Source organism: Struthio camelus, chromosome W (genome assembly GCF_040807025.1).
Source record: "Struthio camelus isolate bStrCam1 chromosome W, bStrCam1.hap1, whole genome shotgun sequence".
Lineage (NCBI taxonomy): Eukaryota > Metazoa > Chordata > Aves > Struthioniformes > Struthionidae > Struthio > Struthio camelus.
Window position 1 is genome coordinate 3,985,909 of NC_090981.1, and position 13,678 is coordinate 3,999,586.

The 13,678-nt window shown below is 38.2% G+C and overlaps 1 pseudogene; it reads left to right on the plus strand.

The window, feature by feature from the left end:
- Positions 1-13,131, plus strand: part of LOC104137996 (transmembrane channel-like protein 1) — a 43,780-nt pseudogene extending 30,649 nt beyond the window's left edge.
- Positions 13,132-13,678: the final 547 nt, after the last annotated feature.

Genomic DNA, 13,678 nt, shown 5'->3' on the forward strand with positions numbered 1-13,678 from the left:
AGCCTAAATGAATGCAAGATTGAAAGCCATTCTGGTGACTGTAGGACAGACTCTTTACTTAAGGAGACTTGGCTTCCCTTTTGCTGCCATTTGGGCTTCCTGAAGCCTATTCTCTATTGCCATTTACTCTGAATCAGCTGCTGTTTATGCAGGGACTGAGAAAGATGTGGGGTAGCAGTATTTGTTTTTGATGAAGGACAATAAAGGTGATGCAGAGCAGAGCATCATCTCCATATTGCTGGCATCCAAGGCCAAAGAAGTTGACAACCTTTAAGTCTTACTACATAGCTGAGAAATACAGTCAATGGGACACTCTTCTCATTCTCTGCAGGAATTACAAACTTCTGTGTAGGCTTTAGAAAAAGCTTTCAGATTTAGTTATGATTTGGTCTATGTTGATGTATCTGAGAGGGGGAGGCTACAGGGAGCCTTCTCTTTCACTGTACCCTTTGGTGTATCCATAATCAATAACTCAGTGAGGATTTCTTTGGGTAAGGGGATGCTCAAAGTCTCTGCATGATAGCAAGCTATGCAATAGGGAGGCTCTAAGGGATCAAAGGATATTTCTATTTAACACTCCAGTCAGCAAGCTACTGGAGCATGCAGCTTTCCAATGGGATTACTCATACATTTAAAATGATATATTTGTGTTGTAAAGTGCTATTGCCCATTGTGCATTTGACTTGGCAGAGAGACAGAGCATGCTGTCACAGAAACTCAATTGATATTTTCCCTTCACTCTTTTCAGGGTAGCACAAAAGTTAGCATCCTGAATGTTACAGTAAGGTACAAACCTTACTCACATGGTTTAAAGCGTTCACTAAGGGTGGAATTCAGCTGCTGAAATACAGTGCCTAGTGCTATTTGAGATACCCTTAGATATCCAGAGCAGCTGGATGGGGCTACTAAATGCATGATCTGTGCGATGCCTGCAGTCTCCCAAAGCTGGGAGCCATGCAGCGTGCTGTAAGGCAGCATGCTGTAAGACAGCATGTCCTGAACTGGGTTTGCCAGTTATAGAAGCACCAGTTTGTCCGTTAACACTTCAGACTTAATTCTTACTCTTTGCTTTTTTACCATTAGTTATGTTAAAGGAATATGCTATAGTAATTAAATCAATAGAACAAAGCCTATAAAGGAGAGAGCTTTAATTGAGGTACTGGACTAAAGAGCTGAACAGATACCATCCTTCTTTCTAGCCAGACAGCCATATACAGATAGAGAGCGATGTTATAGGGAGCAGCTCCTGACTGTCAGTAAGCAGGGAGAGTGAGCCTCACAGCCCACACACAAAGGGTTCATCGCTGTTAATGGGAGCTGTGGCATATTTATCCAGGAATGAGGGGATGCCTCATTTCCATTATATATTATTGTTCTCAAAGCATCAACAATGCATTTGCTGGTGTGGGATGCTGAATATATTAGTTGTACAGAGTGAATGCAGTTAGTGCCCCAGGGAAAAGATCTGCTGCATTTAAAGAATGAAAGAATCAGAGATTCCTGATTTAAGGAATCGGAGTCGGTGCTGTAGCCTGGAATCTTTGTGCTGTTCTTTCTGTGCAAAAAAAACTAGAAATTGATCTAAAGGAACATCTCAAATGCAATTTTTTTCTAAGTCTTTACATTATTAGAGACTATAAAGAACTAGGAATCCATGGGTGAGTCATGTCCAGATTTTTCATTTTGTTGACAGACTTAAATTTGAAAATTACCCTGTGTTCACTTGACAGTTTCTGTCCTGATCAGCAATACATATTTAGCAAACTCAACTGATAGTTTTCATTGGTACTATAGACTCCAATTTATTATTAATAAAACAGTGAAATTTTTGTTTGGCAGTATATAAGAATGGCTATAGTGGGTCCCTCAGGTCCAGTATCCTGTCTCAGAAAACAGCCAGCAGTGGAAATGCAGGCTGAAAACCACTGAATCTCTGGCAATCTCTGAGCTTAAAATCTTCCGAAGCAAGAGGCTATACCTGTGACATTGTGGTTAGTAGCTGTGATGTAGCTTTTTTTCATTAATTTTTAGACTTTTTAAAAACCCTTAAATATTTTTGACAAACAAAACTTCCTTTGGCAATGAATTCCACAAATTAATTTGCATGCAGTGTAAAAAAGCACTTCCTTTTGTTTGTTTAAAAATTCAATTTCAGATTGTTTTGTCTGATACTGCTAGCTCCTATGTTAAGAAAAAAAGTGACACATTATTCAGGTCCATATGATGCTAGTCACCTTCTCCACATCATTTATGATATTCTACTCCTCTGTATAGCTCCCTTTAGTCAACTATTTCCAAGTCAAAGATTACTAGTCCATTTAATCTTTCCTTGTATGGAAGCAAATTCATAAATACACACAACATAAATATAACAGTTTGATGCAAACATACACATAAATATCTGTACATGCACACAAAACTATGTAGAAAAAGCACAGGGGCTGCAAACATTCCAACAGTATAATTCAAAAGAGTGACTTTAATTTAGCCCTTTTAATAGAATATCTTTGGGTTGGTTCAGCCTCAAGGGAATAGTTATTTTTGAACCTCATGCCCTTACTCCCTCTATCAGTCGTCAGTAATTAGTACTTGGATGGTATACATCATTCATGATCTTCTAGCCCACCCACTACAGTGAATCATGCAAGTCACCAGCTGTGGTGTAGTATAACTGACTATTATGAGAGAGCTGATTAAACAAAACCTTGTGACAACATAAAATCCTATGGATAATATGTTTGAATGAAACATTTTGGTGTAAACCAAAAATTTACAGCTCTTATTTCCTACCAGAAAATTTTGTTCAGGTGTGCATGCACACATCCATGTGCACACAAACAAATATGTGTGTATCTCAATCATTGCTCAAATGCAGTGTATTCAGTGTTTGCAACTGAAAAGTGTTCATGAATTAGAGACACACTAATAAACAGGGTAAGAGAAGATCTGTGGAAATGATTTAAGGTTTGGAAAAACAGAATGAGATGACTGGTTTAGAGAAGACTAAGGAATGATTTGATGACAGTCTATGTATCTGCACTGGAAACAAAAATTTACAATACAGTACTCTTCAATTTAGCAGACAAAGCAATAATGAGACCCAATGACTGAGTCTTGAAGTAAAAATTGAACAAACTTAGATTAGAAATAAGATATGCATGTTAAATAGGGAAGTTAATTAACCATTGGCACCATCTATCAATGCTTAAAATGTATTATTCAACAGCACAATTGTTAAATTTAAAATATGAAAATATATTATAGTTCAAACAGGAACTAATTCAGGGAAGCCTCATGGCTTGTACTATATTGGAGAGCAGACTGGATGACCATCACAATCTCTATTAGTCACTTCAATTGGAAGTTGACAAATTATTATTTTAAAATTTAACCAATACCCAGAACTATTTTTATTCTCTTTTAGCACCTTCCTCTGTACAAACAGTTCAAAAGGATCTTCAATAAAATGCTGCAAGCTGTATTCAAGTCTGCCTGTTGGCTTTGAGTCATATTGATTTGTTTTATGATTCACTGATAATATGCAACAAGAGTCTTGACAAGACAATGCCAGTATGTTTGTGACAGCTTTAATCTACTGTAAATCATCTTAAAACCCTTTGTGCAAGCCTAATGAAAGCATTTGTGTTATTTCTTTCAGTCATCATATTCAGAGTTTGAGATAAGTGGAAATGTGCTGGGACTGATCTTTAACCAAGGCATGATCTGGTAGGTGTGGCAAAGGGTGTTGTGTCCTAATGGTCTCCTGTGGGTCAGCATTCCCTGAAGGACTGCAAGAATTAGCAGTATCTGTGAAAGGTTCTTCTGACATGCTGATCCTACCTCATTACTTTAGTTTGATGGAAGTGTAGTGCGATATATACCAAACTCTGACACACTGAAATCAGTGGAATTATTTCAAAACTAGTTCTGGGCTAAGATTATAGGGCTGGATGCATCAGTATTTTGCAATGAGCAGGTAAGACCAACCAGTATAAAGCTGGGTTCATGACTGTGGTCCTTTGTGACAACAGAGCAAGCAACTGGCCTATATTCTTTTGCTTTGAACTTCAGTCTTTCAAAACATCTTAGACTCTTTTCCCATGTGTTCTGTGAAAAAAAGCCTTACAACAAATTTACATATAGTTGTGTATGAGTGTGTGTGCACATAAAATGCTACCGCTGCAGTATTAGTGTTCAACCTTGCTGCATGAGAGATCTAAGTTTCATCACATTTCTGGTCTTTACCTGAGTGGGGTCTGCTGAGAAAGCAGGTTGTTAACTCCTTATGTGAGATGCTCTGTCTTTCTCAGGAACTGTCCTCCTCAAGCACTATTGACTTCTCCTCTGAATTAATTCTTGTTTAGGCCCGATTTATTTAACTTTGATAGAACTTTGCTGATTAGACTTTTCGCAAAGGGCATTACAAGCCCACCAGCTTGCTCAGATGAAGAGTGCATTGGTAGGACAAGCACAGCATCAGCCATGGCCACTTATCTGCCTCATGCTGTCAGTGCATGGGCAGAGTGAGTCCAACCTGCTGCTGAAGTGCAGGGGACCTACACTGCACATGGCACTTAGAGTTAAATAATCAGCTTAGCTTTGCAATCAGTATATTCTTGTCTGCTTTAAGAGTGATGTCCTAGTTTCTAATAGGAAGCGTTTCTCATGCTGCTGTTTGTCAAAATTGATGATGCTGCAGTGTAACCACTGCTTGCAAACTTTATACACAATTGATCTCACTCACACTTTCTGCTGCTGTAATTAACACTTTAGAAGAGAGGTTGGAAATCACTCTGTAGTTGGAAGAAGTTGGGAACTGGGTGAGGGAGGAGATTCCTGATTACTCTCTAAGAACACTTTTATATGTAGCAGCTATCATTTTATACTTCATTACACATACAGACTTTATGCACTTCTATGGCTCAATGTCCCAATATACATGGTCCATCACAGAATCTGTGACTTGTGCCTTAGTGATGCTATATAGATACAGCATCTATCTGCTTACTGCTTATTGCAGAGCTGAGATCACATTTACATGCCAATTGATATTTACTGGGCCAAGTAAGGCACTAGAGCTGTGATGTTTTTTTTAAAAAAAGGTCTGATGATTTCAACTGAACTAAATATATTAGAATAGTAAAAAAAATGGTGACTGAATTGTAATAAATATACACTTCAAAAACCATGGTTGCCATTAATACATATATAGGATAAATTTGTTTCTGTTTTATGTAGTTTTACATATTCTACTGCACATGCTTGTGCTCATCTGAAACAGAATAACAAGTTTAAGGTGCACCTGGTACGTTGGCTGTATCACAGAGCTAGAAAGGATTTGAGAGGCATGTATGTGTGCATTTATATTTCTGCATGAGAGAGAGACCATGTGCTTAGGAAAATTCCTTTCTTCTCTTTCTCTCTGTTTTCACAAAACGAGTGGATTGCAAGGCATTTGCAAGGCATTGCAAGAATACCTCTACCTTATAATAAATGTTATACCTAGAACTTATGATAGCAGCCATGAATTACCCAGAGTTTCAACTTGCCAAAGCTGAGTATTTTGCAACTGATTTCTGTGAGCATAAGGAGCAGGACCATGAAGTGCTCTCTGCCTTCAACCATAGACTACCAATATCTTTGCTGTCTCTTTTCATTAAAGATGTATGAAATGAGGAAGGAGTGATATCAATATCATATATTCATTCTGTCATATCTCTGTACTCTGGAGGTCTTTCCAACCATGTAAAGAAGTCTATCTACTTCCCATTTTATAAGTAGGAAAGCTGAGGCACTTGGAGGCAAAGCGGCTCAGCCCTGGTGACCTGGCCAGTGGTCAAGGAAGACGACGATTCCTGGTCTCTTGCATTCTGTATCATTTGGCCAGGCTGATGAAAATGATTGCTCTTCAGTCAGCATGGCACAAGAAACAAGGTCAGATAAAAATAAAATGATCTCAACTGTTTCAATGTCATAACCATGCAGCTGTAGATAATAAGGAAAACATGATATTTGGCAGATTAATAAGCAGTTTATGGGAATGAGGCACTAAATAACCATGGTAACAGAAGTAAAATAAATGTCAACTTAGCAAAAATATCCTTCCTAAAATGGTGCTAATATATTTAAAACAATAATAAAGAATAAGCTAGATTATTTTGATAATATCTAAGTTTGGGTTATCTTTCTGTACACAACACAAGTGAGATGCTACCTGAATTAAAGGGTCAAAGTAAGAGTGGATAATATTTCATTAAGTGGTCATTTTATTTGCAGAGAAAAAGGGCTTTGGAACTTTGAAAGAAAAATTTCATATGGAGAATTTTCTCCATATGCCTGGAGTTCTTCTTAAGGCAAGACTGGAGAGACAAGACCAGTAAAAAAATATTTAAACAACATTTTATGAACTAGAGTTCTGTATGCACAGTGTGTATAGCTGTAAAGCAAGAATATGAAAGAAGGAAATGGGTGGCATAACTAGCAAGGCAGAAATTCTACAACAAACTGGTTATATTTTGTTTGATTGGTTTCTAGGATGGGATCTTTTTATGCTCCATGCCTCCCAGCAATCAACGTTTTCCACCTCCATACTTCCATGTACCTGCAGTGCTGGGCAGTGATGTGCTGCAATGTCCCCCAGGAGAGGATCTTCAAGGCTTCCAGATCCAACAACTTCTACATGGCCATGCTGCTCTTCATTCTCTTTCTGCCCATGCTGCCTGCTGTGTACACTATTGTCTCTATCCCACCATCTTTTGACTGCGGTCCTTTCAGGTCTTTTGCATTTTATGTCCATGTCTTGTTACTGATGTGATGAATGGCCTCATAACATCACAGTGAATGATCCAATAATGAAAAGGAGCTTCTTTAAGAAGTTTTAGCACCTGATAGGATGAATGTTTAATTATGTGTCATTTTTAATAGTGCATGACCCTTGAAGGTGAAATTCTAGAAATCTGGCTAGTTGTTTTTAAAGTTTTTTTCTGAAATGTAGAGAAGACAATCTTTTCTTTTTTTGTTTGGTTTTAATGAAAAATTTTGTCGTTACTACTGTAATTAAGTCAGAAATTATTCTTAGGGAGCAGGGCAGTGACCTGTTAGGCATCTCTCGCCTATTGGCTTGAAAGTGATCATTGCAGGAAATATCTACATGTGCCATGCCAGGAGGGGAATATTGGAGCTTTGTTAAGTGGTGATTTGCCAAGGAGGCACTGTAGTCTGGCTGCTCTGAATTTCTGCAATGACACAGTATTTCATTTCATGCAGATGTAGTATTACCTCTGTGATGCTGAATCTGTTTCTCAAGTTTCAAGACCTCCACATTTGCTAGTCTCTTCTGAAAAAACAGACCTGCTGTACCTATCTGTGCAAACACGTCTTGCGTATGAGCTAGCATAGGTGCTGCCACAGTGCCTCCTTCTGTGTATGCTACCACTGGAAAGTCTGGGACCATTCTCAGCATCTCTACTTGCCTCTTAGCATGAGATACAACTTTAACGAGTACACAACAGCAATTAATACGCAAAATTCAGATTTTTTTTTTAAAAGTCTTCAGTCCTTGCTTTTGAACAAAGTACCAGTAGGGCAAGAACAGTAGAACAGTAAAAGAGGCTTCCTGATTCCAGTGAAGGTCTTGAATAATACATTACTGTCATGGATAAAATGATCCCTGCATAATCCCCAGTACACTTTGTAAAGGAGCAGAAGTCTTGACACATTAACTTTGGCCAAAGGCCATATCTGGGAGATCTTTTCTAGCCACCTGCAATAGTCACAGTCACTAAGAGTGAGAATTGCATGATATGCAAAAAATTCAGCTGAGACAGAAAATTGCTTAGATTTTAGGGAAGCGATGATAAAGCAAGTGATGCTAAGTAAGATTTTTATTAACTGAATCATAGCAAAGAAAGTACAGAGAGAGACATCTGGAGTCAAGTCTGAGTAGCTGCGGTTATTGAATCTGATATTACTGACATAGTAAGATTACTTTTCAAAGGAGTGAGAAGGTTAATGTAACCTATAACTTTTTCTCTGTCAAATGCAAAGATACTTTCTTCTTCATCAAAAATGTAAAATCCTTGATACAGCTTTTAATGGGGAAGGGCTATCAACTAAAGAAGGTTCATTCAATCTTTATATAGATAACACTACTGTTGAGCAGATACATACTGACAATGTGTGGCTATATATATGTTTTCCTGTTGGTAAGTCAGTGGCTTATCCATTATGAAAATTCCAATTCTTTTTTTTTAATCCTGTATTTAAAGGCAACATATACAACTCAGCAGAGATTTCTAGATCTGCCAGGAGTAGGAAAGCCACGACAGAATTAGCAAAGTTGAAACAGAAGAAGCCTTGTGTGTGCTGGTGAGAAGAAAAAGAGGATATAGAGTGGAATTTCACATCTATCATTGGTGGGGAGGAAGTAGAGAGGAAGAATTGATCTGAAGGAAGAATTCTCCCTGTAATCTTGTTATATTTGCAGGAAGAGGATGAAGGTTGAGATCATTAAATTAAGAAAAAGATCTGATTGGCAGAAATGTTTTCCAAGAACTAAAAATAGGAGATAGAGAACCTCAATGGCTGGAATATCTGGAGGCAATTTGGTGAATTTTGTGGCAATTCCTTTAACCAAGTAATCCCATCAATTGGTCTCAATGCACATAAAAAGCTATATTGCTGACATCATTCAGGTAAACAACGTCAAGCTCTACCTTGTGAGGCACAGCCAAAAGTAAAATAAAAAGGCAGGAACATTTGGAGCATCTATTAAAATGATTCTGCAAGAAAAACTTGTGTGTTAAAGGTCTAGGGAGAAAATACTTTAGATAAGTTGGTCATGGGACAACTAAGCATGAAAGTTATTAGGTTGCTACAAGAATAACTAAAATGACCTAAAACACAGCCGCTGACTTCCATAGGATTGATGCAGAGCAAAGAGAGGGGAGAATTTGGCCCTGTATAGTGCTGAACAGACATTATTTGCCAGCAGACTGCATTTCTCTTATCAGCCATATGAAGATGGGATCTGAGTCTGCCATACAGACTCCCTAGAGCACAAATGACACTTCACACTTTGGACGGTGGTATGAAGTTCACAGCTCAGTGCACTGATCCTTGGAGAACTAATCTTGGTGATATAACAAACACCTGTTGGGAACTGCAGGCAGAATCTATTAGCAGACATTAAAAATATTGGTATCTAATGTTCTCTTTAAAATGCATAAATATTGTTTTAAATAATGATAGTTGTACAGTTTTAAGATTTAAATAATGCTAACATATAGTTTCTTGTCCTTGCCCCAAGTTTGTTGTGATGTGATTCATCTAAGTATTCATACTACTGCACTGACACTGTCAGAATATTTGTATGTATGTGATACATTGTCACCTTTTCTATTTAATAGTGGGAAAACTAGAATGTTTGAAGTCATATCAGAAACTCTGGAGCATGACTTCCTTTCTTGGTTTGGGAAGGTATTTGGGTATGCCTCTAACCCTGGACTCATCCTACCTTTTATATTGCTGATGGTGTATATATTAGAATATTAACTTAAAGCTTGCCTAATCTAAGGTCTATTAAGTTCCTTTCATTCTGAGTCTTCACTGCCTGAGTATCTAATTAAATATAGTACTGATTGATTGTCTGTGGGGATTGAAGACACGAACCTTGCACGTAGTGAAGCAAGATTGTTTATTTTATATTCCATCCTCTCTTATATACCTTATTGTGTGAGAACATACACCTTATCATGTGAGAATATAGTTGTGTTTACAGATTAAAGTTACTTGTTATTTTGCTACATTGCTACAAGCCGCGCTCTGCATCGAGAGTCTCTTCTCTCTCTCACGTCCTTGCCCAGCTCACGCGCCCCCGTCCGTCTTGGCACTGACTCAAGTCTTTGGTGCACTTTCCCAGGGCTTGTGGCACTGAGAAAATACTTTGCTGCTGCTCCCAGTCGTCTTCTGGTACACATCGCCCCTGACAATTGTCCTGTGGTGACTTGAAGAGACTTGAAGAATTCATGATCCTTTTATTTGATCATAATGAATGTGCCTTTGCACAAAGGGCAATCTCTTTTTTGTTCAATGGCTTTCTTTTTGTTTTTGTTATTGCTTTTTTAAGCAATAACATAATGGCTAAACTATTAAAATGCAAAAGCCTATAAGGAATCTGAAGTGCAGTGACTTTTGCTCAGCCTGTTTACTAGGCAAAACAACACATCATAAATCCTTACATATTTCAATAGAAAACTCTCAGAACTGTGACCACCATGAAACACAGTCATTTCTCAGTGACTCTCAGTAAGTCTGATCCTGAGTGCCTGGGACTTTCCTTGATAAAAAGAGCACTCTATGCTGTTGGGCCTGGAGTGTGAGACAGGGTGGTGGAGATAGCTTATGGAGACGGTCCTATCTCAACTATCTGTCTAAAATTCCTCATGTCCAAAGCCACTTTGTGGACTAGGGCTAGTAGGGATTTTCCATATATCGGTAACTGTTAAAGAATAATGACCATTGAATATACAGTCTTTCTCAGAGACTATATAAAGTCCTTTGAGATAAAAGAATTTTAAACTGCAATATGCATCTATAGGATTACTTAGCATGCTGCTAAAACAAAAATTAATTCTAGGTGGAAATGAGCTGAGATTTAACCCTGCATTGTAATACTGCCAACAGAAGATTATAGAATACAATAGAAATTGCAGAAGGAGCTTATGTGAGCAAAGTGAAATTCTGAGATGAAATTTGGCCAAAATTCACTAAAATCATGTTCTGTTTAACCCTTGGCCAGAAAAATAAAGAGCACACATTATCATCTGAAATGGTCTCAGTCCCACTGATTTTCTTGAGTACTATTTCTATCTTGGAATTGTCCAAGGCAAAGAGAAGAGAAGAGAAGAGAAGAGAAGAGAAGAGAAGAGAAGAGAAGAGAAGAGAAGAGAAGAGAAGAGAAGAGAAGAGAATCAGGCAAAGCAGAGAAAACAGCATATGCAGATTAATTATTTACTGCTTACATCAGTAAAAGACTTCACATAAGGATGTCTAAATCAGGATGGTGAAAAAATGCTAATTTCATAGAGTTATCACAACAGTAATATAATACATTGACAAATGAAAATTTCATTATGCAGTCATGTTTTTGGTAGAAAGACTGTAATTTAGAACAAAAATTAAAACCTATGTTTTTGGTTGTTTTCTTGGCAGTACTTGAGTTTTCCTATTGTGTAAGTTAAAAAGCTTTTATACATGTCATTTACTCATTTTTTAAGTATGTCATACAAGTTAACTAACTTTCACAAGTAATTCTCTAGAACACACTTCATAGTGAGGCATAGCTTTATGGAGCATCTTCCTTAATTATCACAAGATTGGATGTGAAGTATTAATAGATTGAATAATTTCTTTCAGCCTTTTTTTCCCTGAAATAAGAGTGCCTTCTTCATACTGTAAGGAAGCACATTGCTAATTGTCAAAATACTACTACTGATAAGGCAGTATAAGTGAGGAAAAGACACAGTTTTTATATTCACATAATTGTATTTATTGCTAATGTTGTAAAATTATATTTAAATCCTTACCTAACAAGATATATTTTTTCCTTTACATTTAGCCTGAGTATTTATTATCTCAATGCTACATCCAAATCCTACAAGGAAGCTAACTTGGAACTTAAAAAAAAGCTACAAAGTGTAAGGAATAGAGAACTGTTGATTTTTGTTTCTACTAAATATTAGAGAAGCCATTCAGCTCACTGAAATGTGCCTTCTCTCTCTCCACCACTAGCTAGCAGAAGAAATTAAAAGAAGAAATAAAAAAAGCACAAAAATCAAATGAACAAGAGGAAAGCCCATTTGAGACAGAACCACCACAGCCAAAGCAATAAGGAAACAACAAGCGAGATGAATCCACTCCAAATCAAGGTAAGGACTGTTTTGAATTCCTCAAGTTGAGGAATATTTGTACGTCAGACTATAGTCATCTTTGCTGCCTTTACTGCTTCCCTTGCAATAATACCCTCAAAGACAGTCACAATACTGACTTACAGTTATTAGCCTAATCTCCAGTTCATTTTTCTTTATGTGGCTCCTTTAAGAAATACTTTAACACCATTCCACACCAGGCAAAACTTTTTACTGGAGTAATAAAACTATAGTACAGCTTTAGTGTACCATAAGGCCCTAGTCCAAAAAAAGTGCTTAAATGCACTGATCTGAATGTCAGTGATCCCTCTTACATATTGCAAATCAGTATGGTTCAAATATTGCATCCTCCTATTGTATTTCTTTGATCCATGACCGTTCAGGACAGCATATGGCCTCGAAGCCAAGGTTCAACAGGAGAAGATACATTGAGAACACAGTACGGTAGCAATCCTTATCAGAAAGTCTAGCTCGGTCAGGCAGGTTTCAACTCATCCTGAAGAACTTCACAGGCTATTTCCTTACCCCTGAACATTACTAGACTTTCCTCTTCATGCATGCCACAAAACACTTAGAGGCTCAAGACTAAGGGATAAATGCTTAGAAATGCATTAGAAATGATCATCTTTGGAAGAACCTCTTGGAAAGCATGTCTGCCACCTCCAAACCTACCTGCTTAATGTTGAAATCGCTAGCCTTCACCATCATTTATAGATCTCCTTTTGCCAATACCTCTAGCAACTAGGGAAAAGCCTCTCATTTCTTTTGTTGGGGCCTTGCAGAAAGGACTGGAGAGACTATACAGTACAAGGATCATGGAGGTGCATTGTCCCAGATTGCAGGCTTTCCACTATATTCTGGAGAGGGTAGGTTGTAGCAGAATCTGTCTAGTAGGGAATTTCATTCTTTAATGCTGTTCTCCAAATATATTTCAGATAACAAGAAAGGACAGGGAGACAATGAATCAAAGAAGACGACAAGCCAGCAGCAGGAAGCAAGCTCCTCTCAGGCCCTCCACCATCTGGGCCTGGCCCCAAATAGCCACTATGCCCCCCAGAGTAGAGGAGAAAACCTTCCTCACCCAAACATGGCTGTGATGTGGCTTCCGGGGCCCCGAGGGTACGGAACATCAGGCTATCCTCCCAGAAACCCATGCTTTCTAGGGGTGCAGCCAGGAGTGCCCAGGGGCCCTCTCAACTACTGATGAGGAAGCTGTTCTTCCCTCTCCTCGAGGAAAAGCACTTTGAGATATGATGAAGAACGCTGAGGGAGAAAAGAGTGGTCTTAACTCTGAAAACATTCCCATAAGTGCAGAACCCCATTGCGTTCACTGTAAATCTTCATGTGCATAGAAGTTACTCATGCTTAGCATTTGCAGGATAGGAGGCTTCAATATTCAAGTTCAGTAGGAACCATTGCATCTGTCTGCTTGCATTTGAAGGCATTGCAAAAATGTGTTATCTGTGTCAATATGTTCTTAAAGTTACAGATATTTATTAGAGGAATGAAAATTATTTTTTATTTAGTTGGTTATTGTTAGAAAAGGGAGTTAATTTAGCTCTCGCCCAGCTTAGCACTAGCGCCTAAAGTAGATGAAGCCTGCAGGCCGCAGGAGTGAGTTGTAAATGAGCTCGAGGGACATTGCTGAGGATGCGACTGCAAACCCAGCTCGAACCAGCCCTCAAGGACACAGCACACAACGGCCAGAGGTAACCGTCAACCTTGGGATAAGAGAAGGCACCGTGAAGCAG